Source organism: Garra rufa, chromosome 18 (genome assembly GCF_049309525.1).
Source record: "Garra rufa chromosome 18, GarRuf1.0, whole genome shotgun sequence".
Taxonomy (NCBI): domain Eukaryota; kingdom Metazoa; phylum Chordata; class Actinopteri; order Cypriniformes; family Cyprinidae; genus Garra; species Garra rufa.
Genome location: NC_133378.1, coordinates 4,555,419 through 4,571,907, shown reverse-complemented (window position 1 = coordinate 4,571,907; position 16,489 = coordinate 4,555,419). Strand labels below are relative to the sequence as shown.

At 30.6% G+C, this 16,489-nt stretch overlaps 1 pseudogene; it reads right to left on the bottom strand.

Annotated features, from left to right (window-relative positions):
- Positions 1-16,489, bottom strand: part of LOC141291468 (contactin-3-like) — a 54,212-nt pseudogene that overhangs the window by 35,983 nt on the left and 1,740 nt on the right.

The following is a 16,489-nucleotide window of genomic DNA, read 5'->3' as shown; positions in this document are numbered from 1 at the left end:
TAGCCGCCCATTCCCGCCCGCTCCCGCGAGATTTGCGTTGGGTCCCGCGGGACCCGGCGGGTCCCAATCCCAATGCAGCCCTCTACTGTGCAGCTCTGGTCAATTCCATGTCCAGGATGATTAAGGCAGTGCCAGATAACAATGGTGCTAACACAATATATTGACACTTTGGACAAGTTCACTTAGGGTGTTCTCACTTTTGTTGCCAGCTATTTTGACAATAATGGCTGTATGTTGAGTTATTTTCAGAGGACAGTAAATATATACTGCTATACAAGCTGCACATTGACTACTCTAAAATATATCAAAGTTGCATTTCTATAGTATTGTCCCTTCAGAAGATATACTAAAATGGTCGCTGAAATGTGAGAGGTGTACTCACTTTTGTAAGATACTGTATATAAAAATTCTAAACCATAGAATCAAAAGGGCCATTTTTCAACCAGACCTCATAAGAAAAACATGACATTTGTGCAAAACCTGAAATCACTTCTCCACACACAAGAGCTCTGAGCCTGAAACCAAACCGACTGTAAGATTTACAGCAAAAATAAAATATTTGAAATTCGAAAGTAGACAAAGGTAGAAGACTGTGTCCTTATCAATGAATGAACTACTAATCCCATGATGAAGCACCGTGATATATTTTCAGACCGCTACAGAGGCATATTAACAACCTTGGAGCTCACAGTAGGTCTGTCTTGAAAGGTTTATACAATATCACTAAAACCAATTTCTCTAAGGAGGAAATGAATGGGATTTTTACTTCTATCCACTAGGTAGGACACCGCGGCTTTATCTACTATAAGGAAAATGGCTTAGTAGTCTCTTGCTCTCTTTCTCTCTGTTTTTGATGTTGACTGATGTAATACCACAAAGGCAGATACACACACGCACACACACACACACACACACACACACACACACACACACACACACACACACACACACACACACACACACACACACACACGTTTGTTTTTGTGAATTGTGGGGACATTCCATAGACGTAATGGTTTTTATACTGTACAAACGATATTTGCTATCACCCTACACCTTCCCTACACCTAAACCTAGCCCTCACAGGAGACTGTGCATATCTTTACATTTAAAAAAAAAAAAAGTATTTATAACGTGATTTATAAGCCTTTTGAAAAGTGGGGACATGGACAATGTCCTCATAAGTCACCCTCTCCTTGTAATACCTATGTCATACCCATGTTATTACACAAATTTGTGTCCTGATATGTCACAAAAACAAACACACACACACACACACACACACACACACACACACACACACACACACACACACACACACACACACACACACACACACACACACACACACACACACACACACACGTTTGTTTTTGTGAATTGTGGGGACATTCCATAGACGTAATGGTTTTTATACTGTACAAACGATATTTGCTATCACCCTACACCTTCCCTACACCTAAACCTAGCCCTCACAGGAGACTGTGCATATCTTTACATTTAAAAAAAAAAAAATGTATTTATAACGTGATTTATAAGCCTTTTGAAAAGTGGGGACATGGACAATGTCCTCATAAGTCACCCTCTCCTTGTAATACCTATGTCATACCCATGTTATTACACAAATTTGTGTCCCGATATGTCACAAAAACAAACACACACACACACACACACACACACACACACACACACACACACACACACACACACACACACACACACACACACACACCCAAACACACACATCTAGAAATATAAATTGGTTAGTTTATTAGTTTTAGTATTATTAGTTACAATAATGTTTTTATCAGTTCTGGAAAATAACATTTTAGTGTAATTAACTTCATGAATTTTAAACTTTTAAGGGTAAATTTAATTACTATTCAACTGATATGACCTCTTTGATGACCAGTGTTTAAGTGCCCAGTTGCTTAATGCAGAGGTTACTTCCTTCCAGATTCATATTCAAATCTGCTGGTGTGGAATCTGCTGTGAAAGACTGTGATGTAGTAATCTCAGCAAAACCTAGAGTGGAAATGCAGCATTCTATATTTTTCTCTCTAAATTGTGCACGCTCAACCTATAACCTACACCACCACACACTCCATTAGTGTAATCCAGGGTAATTGCAATGCCATAAGCGGAGCGTGAAAATGGGTAATTACAAAAAACACACAAAAAGCCACTGTATCCCATCCCTATTGAGCTGAGCTGAGAGAAAAAAAATACAAACCTGCCAGTTGGAGAGCTGAACCGCTCAACCCATCGCATTACACTAGAGGAGCATGTAAGCCCCAGAAAGCAATCAAACAACTTTCCTTTCAGAATGCATTATAGCAACAGAAAGAACTACACGAAACAGAAATCCTCTAATTGGCCTTTGTATATGCCTCTTCTGGATGAATCTATTTGTTGCTTTTTTTTCCTCTGTTGTAAGTTAATTTGGATAAATGCACCTGCTAAATGCATAAATATAAAAGTTGTTCTAGGGTAACTGTCAGGTCAGGTCAGGATGGGATATTTCACTCAAAAAAATTGAAATGCATTCTCATTTACTCAACTTTGTATGATTTTCTTTATTTGTCAAACATAAATAAGATTTTTGAAGATATCGTTCAGCTGTTTTTGTTTATACAATAAAAGTCAATGGGGTCCAACAGTTTTAAGCTCCAAAAAGGACATAAAGGTACTGTCAAAGTAAATCATACAACACCAGTGGTTTAATGTAAGTTTTCTGAGGTTATCAAATAAATTACACAGTAAAGTATACAGAGTCTAAATCAAATATACAAATCTATATACACTACCGTTCAAAAGTTTGGGGTCAGTACATTTTTATTGTTTCCTTTCTTTTTTTTTTAAAGAAATTAATACTTTTATTCACCAAGGATGTATAAAGCTAATAATTAAAAGTTTATTAAAAGTTAATAATAAATAATTTACATTGTTATAAAATGTTTATATTTTGAATAAACACTGTACTTTTTAAACTTGTTATTCATGAAAGAATCCTGACAAAAAAAAATCACAGGTTCCAAAAAATATTTGGCAGCACAACTGTTGATATTATCCAACATTGATCATTCTAATAATAAATCAGCATATTAGAATGATTTCTGAAGGATCATGTGACACTTAAGTAACAGCTGATAAAAATAATTAAAAAAAAAAGTTAATTGAGTTAATCTAAATAAAAAAAGAGATCATATCTCGCAATAATGACTTTTTTACCCTCAATTGCGAATTTATATCTCACAATTCTGAGATAAGAATTCAGTCAAAATTGCAAGATGTAAATTGTGAAAAAAGTCAAAATTGTGAAATATAAACTTGCAATTCCAAGAAAAAAGTCACAATAGCAATATATAAACTTGCAATTCTGAAAAAAGTTGACTTTATTTTCCAGAACTGCAAGTTTATTTCTCAGAATAGCGAATTTGTCAATTCTAACTTTATAACTCTGAATTGCATCTGAACTGAATTCTGAGAAAAAAAAAGTCAGAATTGTGAAATGTAAACTCGCAATTGCAGAAAAAAGTTAGAATTGTGAGATAAAAAGATAAAAAGAGGGGAAAATTAAAAACTGATATGTTCTCAAAATTTATCTCACAATTCTGACTTAATAACTCAAAATTGCGTGTTATACAGTCAGAAAAAAGTCACCTTTATTTACCAGAATTGCGAGTTTATTTCTCAGAATTGCGAATTTATGTCAATTCTGACTTTATAACTCGCAATTGCGACTATATCTCACAATTCTAAGGAAAAAGGTCAGAATTGTGAGACGTAAACTCACAATGGCCCAAAAAAAGTCAGAATTGTGAGATAAAAAGTTACAAAGTCCAATTTTGAGGTGGAAAATAAAAAGTGATATGTTCTTAGAATTGCAAATTAATATCTCACCATTCTGACTTAATAACTCAAAATTGCAATTCTGAGAAAAAAGTCAACTTTATTTCCAAGAATTGTGATTTTTTTTTCTTCAGAACTGCGTGCTTGTCAATTCTGACATTCAAAACTCTGAGAAAAAAAGTCAGAATTGTGAGTTTGTATCATGCATCCGAATTGTGGAATAAAAAGTCCAATTCTTAAAGGGGAAAATAAAAACTGATATGTTCTCAGAATTGTGAATTTATATCTTACAACTCTGACTCACAGTGCGTGTGAGAGATGATGCCAACCCCTCAGAGGACCGCAGATGATGCCAGCCTTGAAACAACATACAGCACTACATAATTTTCCTACAAGTTGATTACAGCACATAATCATTGCAATTAGTGTTCATCATCTGTTTGATTACACAGTTACTGATTTTAACATTTATATCATATGTACATCGACTTAACATACAGTACTCACCACTAATAAGCTACTAAATATATTGTAGTAGCCTAAAACTTTTGTACAGCTGCTCTGCAACGATTTGTATTGTGAAAAGCGCTATACAAATAAACTTGAATTGAATTGAATTATAAAGTCAGAACTGTGGGATACAAAGTAGCAAAGTCCAAATTATTCTTGAAGTAAATAGCCTCATTATCACACATGCTACATTTATGTTCCTTTTGGACCCCATTGACTTCCACTGTATTGACAGAAACAGTTGAGACTTTCCTTATAATATCATTCCTTGTTTGCGTTCCACAGAAGAAGGAAATGTTTGCAGCGACATGAGGGAGAGTAAATGACAGAATTTGTATTTTTGGATTAACTCTTCTCTTCACAAAACTGTCATGATTTTGATTAATTGGGCAGCCGTATCAAGAACACAATTGCCTGTGAAGCCTCCAGAGTTTGGAGACAAATCACCACTTCCCACATAACATTCCCACAGTTGAACGACAAAAAGTGGAAAGTGGAAGCCCAGGCTATAATGCTGTTACAGTAATCCATACCTGTGACCAGCAGTCTTCCTGTAGTGCTGGCCGCACCAAACTGGTTTCTAGCCAAGCAAGCGTAGTTTCCTCCGTCCATCTTGGTCACATTTGTAATTCTAAGTGTTCCATCAGGGAGTAAAGTTATCCTAAAGGAGAGAAGCACAATCCTCTCAAATCAAATTTCAACTTGGTTAACACATAATGGAGCTAGATTTCCGAGTACTAATGTGTTTTATCTTTCGGGAACCGTAGAAATGTAGTAAGAAGACCATAATGTGTTTCTTTAGAATGGCACATAAATCTCCGTACATTGGATGCTCTCCATGGCTCGGTGCATGCAGCTGCCCGAGAGCCAATGAAGCTGAACAGTCATTCAGACGTAAAGCGACGAGCCGTAATAGCAGGCTGCATCGCTCAATCTACCGCCCCATGATTTGAATTAGCCCTTCCTGACTATTTCTACATTTTTAACATGCTCTTAATGTACATACTCTTAAGAAATACAAACCTTATTTTCTCATGTGCATCTGAAGTGCTTTCAATTTCATTTACAGTAATTACTATTTACCTGCAATCTGAGACACTTTAAGTCTTTACAACTCTGTATGACAAGCCTCTTACACAGTTGCTGGTGTTTTTTCTTGGCTTTGTGGCAGAGGGCAATTTTATATGTAGTTACAATGTAGTTACACTAGTAATTAAAAAAAGGCATGACTGAATTAAAATAATTTTTTTGGAGTACCAGCTGATCAATATATTTTAATAGAAATGGCTGTAACTTATTTTATACAATTATATGTAGATTTATTTGATCACAAATGCAGTAAAATAATATTGTGAAGTGTTATTACAACTTAAAATAAGTTTGAATATATTTCAGAATGTAATTTATTTCTGTGATGCAAAGCTTAATTTTCAGTATCATTACTACAGTCTTATGTGTCACATGATCCTTCAGAAATCATTATAATATGATTTACTTCTCAATATTTGGGGAAACTGGATTTTTTAGGTATTTGTTCAATAGAGCCATTTATTTGAAATAGAATATCTTATATTATAATGTAAAAAACTGGAGACTTTACTGTCAATTTTCAGCAATTTATTGCATCCATGCTTAAGAAATGTATTATTTTCAATTAAAAAAATCTTACTGACCACAACATTTTGAATGGTAGTGTATATTATTTCTGTGATCTAAAGAAATTAGCATTATATCCATTAAAAAAACTACTTTGTAATGTTAATACACACTGCCGTTCAAAAGTTTGGGATCAGTACACTGCAAAAAAAAAAAAAAAAAAAAAAAAAAAAAAAAAAAAGGCTTATCTTACTTAGTATTTTTGTTTCTATCTTGTTGCTAGTCCAAATATCTAAAACATTCTTAAATAAAGGAGCATTTACTAGATAAGCAAGATAAAATATTTAGTCTTGTTTCCAGGGGAAAAAAAAAAACTAAATTATGTGCAGCTTGCTTAAAATAAGTAAAATTATCTGCCATTTGGGTAAGTAAAATAATCTTGCTTTAAGAATATTTTACTTACACAACTGGCAGATAATTTTATTTGTTTCCGGGGGAAAAAAAAAATAAATTAAGTGCATTTTGCTTAAAGCAATAGTAAATATCTTATGTCATTTTAGCAAATGTACCTTAATGTAGGATTTTTTTTTAACATATTTTGACTAGAAACAAGACAAAAATATTAAGCAAGATAGCCTTTTATTTGCTATGTAAGATTTTTAATGTTTTTTTTTAAAGAGGTCTTTTCTGCTCATCAAGGCTGTGTTTAATTAAAAATACTGAAAAAACAGTAATATTGTAAATTATTATTGTACTTTAAAATTGCATTTTTCTATTTTAATATACTTTGAATTGAATTTATTGCCGTGATGTAAAGCTGAGTTTTCATCAGCTATTAATATAGTCTTTAGTGTTACACGATCCTTCAGAAATCAAATTAATATGATGATTTATTATCAATGTTGGAAACAGTTATGCTGCTTAATATTTTTTTGAAACCTCTAATACTTTTTTTTAGGATTTTCGATTAATAAAAAGTTAAAAAGAACAGCTTTTATTAAAAACAGAAGTCTTTACTATCATTTTTGATCAATTTAACACATCCTTGCTGAATAAAAGTATTAATTTCTTTCAAACAAAAAACAAGACATTAAAACTGACTGACCCCAAACTTTGAACAGTAGTGTATATTGTTACAAAAGATTCTATTTTAAATAAACGCAGTTCTTATTAACAGCATTTCAATCTAATATGCTGATTTATGATCAATTTTGAAACAGTTGTGCTGCTCAATACTTTTTTTGCAATCTTGGATACTTTTTTCCAGGATTTTTTGAGGAATAAAACGTTAATAAGAACAGCATTTATTGAAAACAGAAATATTTTGTAAAAATATACTTCACCGTTCAAAGTTTGAGATCAGAACATGTCTTTTTTGTTTTAAGGAAATTAATACTTTTATTCAACAAGGATGTGTTAAATTGATAAAAAGTGATTAGAAAAGATTTCTTATTTTGAATAAATGCTGTTCTTTTAAACTTTTTATTCATCAAAAAATTCTGAAAAAAGTATCACAGGTTGCAAAAAATATTAAGGAGCACAACGGTTTCCAACATTGATAATAAATCAGCATATTAGAATGATTTCAGAAGGATTGAAGACTGTAGTAATGATGCTTTGCATCACAGGAATAAAATATATTATAAAATATATTAAAAGAGAAACCTGTTATTTTAAATTGCAATAATATTTCACAATATTCCGTTTTTTTATTATATTTGATTAAACTTTAATGAGCATAAGATACTTCTATAAAAAGCATTCAAAATCATACTGATGGTAAACTTCTAAATAGCAGTGTATACTAAGGCAATGAGATTATAATAAAAATATTATGATTTGAGTGAGTATTTTAAGCATTTTTCTAGTCTTACAAGTGACCGTAATGGTAAATTCTTGTATTAAATTCAACAATATTCTCAAGACTTTCTCAATGTAAAAATGTAAAAAATGTAACTTTTTGTTTTAAAGAAATTAATACTTTTATTCAGCAAGGATGTGTTAAACTGATACAAAGTGATAGTAAAGGCTTATATCATTAGAAAAGATTTTTATTTTGAATAAATGCTGTTCTTTAAAACTTTTTATTCATCAAAAAATCCTGAAAAAAGTATCACAGGTTGCAAAAAAATATTAAGGAGCACAACGGTTTCCGACATTGATAATAAATCAGCATATTTTCATGATTTCTGAAGGATTATGTGACACTGAAGACTAGTAATGATGCTGAAAATTCAGCTTTGCATCACAGGAATAAATTATATTTTAAAATATATTAAAACAGAAACATGTTATTTTAAATTGCAATAATATTTCACAATATTACTTTTTTCTTTTATTATATTTGGTCAAACTTTAATGAGCATAAGAGACTTCTATAAAAACTGTTAAAAATGATCGTAAACTTCTGAACAGCAGTGTATACAAAGAATATTACGATGAGTATTTTCCAAGCATTTGTCTAGCCTTACAAGTGACCGTAATGGTAAATTCTTGTATTAAATTCAACAATATTCTCAAGGCTTTCTCAATGTAAAAATGTAATGGCACTATTACTGCTGGCATATAGATGTATATGTTTGATTTATGAAAAAAAAAATGTGAAAGATCTTACAATTGCCCCAGGCCTCCCTTATATATCAACAGCTATTCACAATATCTCATCTGGAGTACCAGACAGCAAATGCTGGTACAGTAACCCAGCAGTGGAATGTTAATGCTGTAATGCACAATTCCCCGGCAATGCGCATACAGTTAAATTGGACTTAGGAGGTCTCAGCGAATGCTCTCAAAACAAACAACTGTGGCTTAATGCAAATCTATTGTTTTCCCACAGTAGTTCTCCACCCTTGACAGGATTCTCCCCATACTATTTAATCCAACTTCATTATAAAAAGAGCCAAGCTTGCGATCCGCTGTGCTTCCTCAAGTGGCCTCCTACCAGGAATCATTTCATACTTGACAGACTCAACCCAAAATGCCGAGCGACCTCCTGCCGGCCCGGCCTAATGGCCTGCTTTATAATTCATGAGTGTTATGGTCAGTGAGCTACCACAATTGGCAATGCAGCTTCCTTTTGATAACTGTTAAGTTGCAGGCTGTGTACCGATAGTGTGAACATAGCAGGACTGCTGGGGTGAAGCCTTGAGGAATTAAGGACAAGAATACAAAGAAAAGAGAGGAGGAATGATTGTATCTGTACCTTTCTGAGCTCTGCACCGGTTCGTTGCCTTTCCTCCACATGCTGATGGCTGTGGGAAAAGCCTGCGGCCTGCAGTCCATGGTGACTGTGCTGCCCGTCTTGGCTTTAAGCAGAGCTCTGAGAGGGCTTCTGGAAAAGTCTGGGGGCGAGGCTGTGGAAAAACACAGGGCCAAGAGAGTCAAACTGACGCCTCAGGCGCGGATGCCTCGCGCGCATTACTGTAAACGGACAGAAGGGCCGAAAGCAGCATTTTGTGTGTGTGTGTGTGTGTGTGTGTGTGCGCGCACTGCTGATGTAGGACCACTTTAGCATTTTCTCTTAAAGGAATAGTTCAATGCAAATCCTAGAGGGACTTCAGTTGCACGCTCACTGTTGTTTTAGCGCTTCACTAAAGGAATTATGCAAATCAGGTAAGAAAATTAGTGATGAATGCAATTTGGACGGTGCAGCTTCCCATCGTGAGGGTGGTTTTGAGAACTAGGTTGTGTAGGGTGCAGTTGACTACCACAATCTGACCTAGTCTTTATTTGGTTATTTGGACCATCTGAAAAAAAAAAAAAAAAAAAAAAAATCTTTTTTTTTTTTTTACTTTGACAGAAAAAAAGTACATTGTAAAATATGTTAACCCATAAAAAACTGAATAAAATTGTATAATTGAAATAAATTATTTCAGCCAATTTCCAAGGAAATTTTCATTTAATTTAACTTAATGTACTAAAATAACAAAACTGTAAAATAACTAAAACTTCATTTTAAAAACAAATGTATATTGACATATTTAAAAACAACAAAAACTAATAAAAATGACAAAAACATAAAATTACAAAAACTTTAACTATAATTAACATCATAAAAATATTTATAAAATGTATATTTGCAAAAAAATAAATATTAACTATAACAGTAACTACTAAAATAACACTGGTTTGAAAAAATATCAAATTTATATTTCTAAAAATAAAATCAAATTAAAAATATGAACTACAATAGTATCTCAATACTAAAATAACAGGTTTGGAAAAAAAAAAATATATATATATATATAAAAATGAATTAAAATTAAAATATTAAATATAACAATATCTCTATGATACAAAAAAAAAAACTAGTTTAAAAAAATAAACATTTATAAAATCTATATTTATTAAAATAAAACCAAATTCTAAATATGTGACCCTGGAGCACAAAACCAGTCATAAGGTTAAATTTTACAAAACTGAGATATATACATCATATGAAAGCTCAATAAATAATCTTTCTATTGATGTATGGTTTGTTAGGATAGGACAATATTTGGCCGAAATACATCTATTTGAAAATCTGAAATCTAAGGGTGCAAAAAATCAAAATACTGAGAAAATCACCTTTAAAGTTGTCCAAATTAAGTTCTTAGCAATGCATATTACTAATCATAAATTACATTTTGATAGGTTTACAGTAGGAATTTTACAAAAAATCTTCATGGAACATGATCTTTACTTAATTTCCTAATGATTTTTGACATAAAAGAAAAATCAATAATTTTGACCCATACTATGTATTTTTGGCTATTGCTACAAATATACCCCAGCGACTTAAGACTGGTTTTGTGGTCCAGGGTCACATATTAACTATAAAAAACATCTCAATTATACTAAAATAACACTGGTTAGAAAACAAAACTCTAAAATAATTTATAAAAAGTATATTTATAAAAATTAAATTAAATTCAAAATATTAACTATAATAGTATCTAAATGATACTAAAATAATAAAAAATCATAAACTTTTTTAAAAGAAAATTTATAAAAATCAAATCAAATTCAAAATATTAACTATAGAAATATCTCAATGATACTAAAATAACACTGGTTTGAAAAAAAGATATAAAAAATATTCATACAATTTATATTTATAAAAATAAAATCTAATTCAAAATATGACCCGTAATAGTATCTAAATGATACTAAAATAATTTTTAAAAATAATAAAAAAAATTGTAAAATTTATATTTATAAAAAAATAATATCAAATTCAAAATACTAAGTATAACAATATCTAAATGATACTAAAATAACACTGGTTTAAAATAACTACTCTAAAATTATTTATAACATTTATATTTATAAATATCAAATCAAATTCAAAATATTAACTATAAAAATATCTAAATTATACTAAAATAACACTGGTTTAAAAAAACAACTCTAAAATTATTCATAAAACTTATATTTACAAAAATAAAATCAAATTCAAAATATCTCAATTATACTAAAATAACACTGGTTTAAAAATGTATTTTTATAAAAAATATCTTATAAAAAATAAAATGTAAAAAATAAAATTCAAAATATAAACTATAATAGTATCTCAATTAGACTAAAATAATAAAAACTATAAAAAATATTTATAAAATTTATTTTTATAAAAATAAAATCAAATTTAAAAAATGACCTATAATGGCATCTCAGTGATACTAAAATAACTGTAGTATGATCAAATAAATACTTGTTAAGTATAAGGGACTTCTTTCACCACCATAAAAAATTACTGACTATCTCTCTCTTTCTCTCTCTCTCTCTAACAACAAACACGTGTACAGCAACCTAAACAATAATAAATAAAAATAGAAGTTTTTTTGAACTTCTCAGAATTTTTTTTGAGTGAACTCTCCCTTAAAATGCATGGCTATGGTATAAAACCCTAAACCTGTTAATAACAGGGATATAATAGAGGATAACATCAACCCATGCTGATATTACACAATCAGACGACACCAGTGTTTATATAAGTTGTCCAGCTTTTAAAGCAGCCCCTATGTGAAAGACATTTTCCGACAGCGATGACGCAACGCTAAAAGACTAGCACTAATTGGGTCTAATGTATCTCCTCTGCCGAGAAGCTGCGTTTAACCAGCGCTGTGAATGGGAAAGCCGCTTATGCACTGTCATAGCGAACACGCTGTGGCCTAAAGCATTGTTAAATAGCATCTCTATTACCTAATTAGCCCGTGGAGGGTTGCTGGCTCCTACACAAACATCATTAGACAAGACCAGTGAAGGAATTGGCTGCAGTCAGAAAGCAGAGGTGTCCTTAATGACCTCTACCCACTTTCCAGCATCTCTCTTTCTGTCCCTGTATGAGCTGATGACAAAGATCCTTCTCTGGTCTTTGTCACTGTCTACTCGAAGGTTTTTCCACCAGTGAAGCCCTCAGTTGTAGCTTTGTCATGTTGTCAACAGAGCGGCCACAGTTCCTCATCTCCCACCAGCCAATCAATAGTGGATTAACATTACTGAAAGTCCCAGTGCCACGCCACCCCACTCTAAATGTTGCAAAATCAATGTTCTTATGGGAAATGTTGAAAAGAGGGCAGCTCCTTGGTGTGTGAGCCCATTTTGAGAGTTTATTTGCCTGTAAAAACCTCAGCGCACACCAGTGGATGAGAGCTGTGTTCTGATATTCATGATCAGTCATACTGCAGTTTCAACCTTCTTTTTTTTTCTTTTCGCAAACTGCACTAGTCATTCCTTTGTAGTGCCAATTGAACCAGTGACTCAGAGCTACATTAAAAAGTACTGACTCAAAGTCTGCTCTCCATCATTTATATATATATATAACTCCAGCACACTGTAGTTTTTTATTTTTTGTGAAAAGGTGCTCTAGACTTAGTTTACTTTATCTATTCTAGTCTAAAACAGGTGAATGACACCTACATGCTATTATAACTGTTATCAGTGTTACTTGTTAAAAGCTTGCAAAATAAATGTTGCTTTAGTGTTTACATTTTCTTTCCTCGCAAATGAGGAAAGTGTGGCTTTTAATCAGCTATTGAGAAAAAGCAATGTATTGCTGGGAGTGTTATGATGAATAATAAATAAAATAAAATAAAGATAAATAAAAAATAAAAACTATATTAGTTAACATGAAAAATAATTATATAGCATTTATTAATGTTGGCTAATATAAAGTTCAAAACTTACTAATACATTATTAAAATGTAAAGTTGTACATTATGTTGTATATTATTTAATGTACACAGTTAACATGAACATTATTAACATTAAAAAAGATTAATAAATGCTGTAATATATATATATATATATATATATATACATAAAATTACATTTAAAAAAGTTATCATTTCAATATTTTTCCCAACTTTAATATTTTTTTTTTATTTTTCTCCAACTTTACCTACATAAAAATAATTATTTTCATATGTCATCACATCTGGCAGGGAACTGAATGGCAGTCAATAAAATAAAATAAAATAAAATAAAATAAAATAATAAAATAATAATGAAATAAAATAAAATAAAATAAAATAAAATAAAATAAAATAAAATAAAATAAAATAAAATAAAATAAAATACAATACAATACAATAAAATAAAATAAAATGAAATACAATAAAATAAAATAAAATAAAATAACTAATAATAAAAACTATGCATTGGATCACATCTTATTTCAATATTTTTCCCAATTTTAGTATTTTTAATATTTCTCCAATTGTCTATATATATATATATATATATATATATATATATAAATAATCACATCTGGCAGGGAACTAAAAAAAATAAATAAAATAAAATAAAATAAAATAAAATAAAATAAAATAAAATAAAATAAAATAAAATAAAATAAAATAAAACAAAATAAAATAAAATAAAATACAAAGTCTTTTCAACCAGAAATAACAAGAAATAATAGTTGAGCACCAAATTTCTAAAATAAAAATTCAGTTTTTCCTCACAGATTTAGTTTTTTTTGTATCACAGATGAAGTTACATTAAAATATATGAAAATATATATCAAAAATATATAAAAAGAACCATTATTTCAATTTAACTATAATTTAACAATATTAACTTTTTTTATATTGATCCAGGGTTATAGTTTTCATTAAACATTTTCATTATTAAATAAAATTCAGTGTTAACTGAAATAAAATAGAACAAAAACTAGTTTTCAAGGCAACATTTCTTATTTTCATTTAGTTTAACTTGATGTACTAAAATAACTAAAACTATTATTATTAATGTTAAAAAAAGTTTAGATTTATTCATTTGTTAAACTTATTTTTTATTTTAACTGCCATTCAGTTCCCTGCAATAAATTATGATTTTGTTTCATACTATTATTTAAAAATAAAAATGAAAATAAAAATAAATAAATAAATAAATACATACATAAATGAAATATTTTCACATTTATAAAACATTTAATTTATATAATGTACATTAATTTGTGATTTCAGTTTTTTAGGCCGTTTTTAAATGCTACACTGCAAATGCAAAACCGCAACCAAAAAGCAGTGTAATGAAATGCTGCAGAAATGCATCGTGTTTGCTGAGATGGTGCTGCAGAGTGAACAAAGGCACAAGATAATTGGAAATGAGAAAGGTACAGGAGGTTCTCTTACCTAACACCACCAATTCGGCACCAAAATAAATGATTCCGTGTTTGTTCTCAGCGACACACTGATACATGCCAGCATCTGAGAGGTTTACGGGAGCTGATTGGTCAGGGCTCCGTTCTCTATCTGGATCCTGTCCTGTGAATCAGAGCAACAGCGATGAAAAGAATTTTAAAATAGCTGTGCATTCAACTCAAACAACAAAGACTGAGATTTAGGCATTATATAATCAATACAACTTTTGTCATATACATTTAACAGAGCTCCCCTGCTGAGACTTGACCCAAGGATCTTTGGACAGGCCCTCGTCTTTTTACGACTACACCATTACTCTAGCCGCTGCTTGAGTTTTACCTCGGCTGCCAGTAGTTCTCCATTCTTCAGCCAGCTGTATGAAGGTTTGGGCTTCCCGTTGGCCTTACACTCCCAGAACAATCTCTCTTCAATTGACAGAGCGTTGTCTCGCATCGTCTGAACCCACTGAGGCTTTGCTGAAGAGACAAGAGAGAGTCAATCGTTTTTATGAATTCATTCATCGGTCATCTTTTATATATTATTTTGTTGTTTTTGAATTACAGAGATCTTTCTATGGTCTTTGTCACTGTCTACTTAAAAGATTTTTCCCTCAGTTGTGGTCATGCTGTCAACAGAGCGGCCACAGTTTGTCATCTCAGTATTTTGCATGTTTTACGCTCACCAAGGCTGCATTTATTTGATTATAAATACAGAAAAACAGTATTATTGCGAAATATTATTACAATTTAAAATAAGTGTTTTCTATTTGAATATATTTTAAAATGTAATTTATTTCTGTGATGCAAAACTGAATTTTTAGCATCATTACTTCAGTCTTCAGCGTCACATGATCCTTTAGAAATCATTCTAATATGCTGATTTAGGGCCCTATGATTTCCACGATGCGAAATCCAGTCATGTGGAATGGAAATGGAATAGTCATGGAAATCAAAACACTTAACACTTAAATCAAACCTGTGAATATTAAGTGAATCTGTGAATATTAAGCCACAAAAATACTATTTAAATATGAATCCTGCATGCGCTGCGTGTCTCTGTGTGAATGAATGGCACAAAAATGTGGTTTCATTTATGACACTCATACTGAGTGTGTGGCGCTTGCGGTGTTTTCAGCTGCCGCCTCGATATATGAGTACATAAACACATAAACATAATCTCCAGAGCTGTTCTAAGAGTCACTGCATTAGATTTTTACAGTTTCTTTCGAGAAGAACTATTGTCATATCATATACAGACAGAAACTTCAAAGCAACTGTCAAAATAAATGTTGTTTAACTTGAATAAATTGTGACACATATATTACTAAATGTAATGATAGTACTATGACTAATAGTAAAATTGTTATTAAAACATTATTTTTAAGGAATATTTACCAGAAAAAAATATTTTAAAATTATTTAAGAAAATAAATTAATAAAATAATAGTAAATTATTTTTTAAATAAAATACATTTATTAGAGATGCTTTTGATTATAAAAATGTAATAAAACCATTCAAATGAAATCCAGAAAATTAATAGAAAACACTGAATTTGGTAAAAAAAAAAAAAAAAAAAAAAGAAAGTATTTCATATAGCCTTAAAAATGTATTTTTTTCTAAACAGAGTCTAGAAAAAAATATATATAAAAATTTTATTCAGAAAAATTAAAATGGAAAAATGAAATTTAGAAAAAAATCAAACAGATTTGAGAAAAAAAATAAATGGATAATAGTGTTGGTAAAAAGTAATAATTGATAAAAGTAACTAATTACCAGAGAAAGTAACTATTGTGTTACTTTGAAAAAAAAAAAGTTCAAATATGTCAAATAACTTGGATGCCCCAATATTAAACATGTTAAATGAATAAAACATTGTACACTTATCTAGACTATTTTTAATGTTGCTGTGG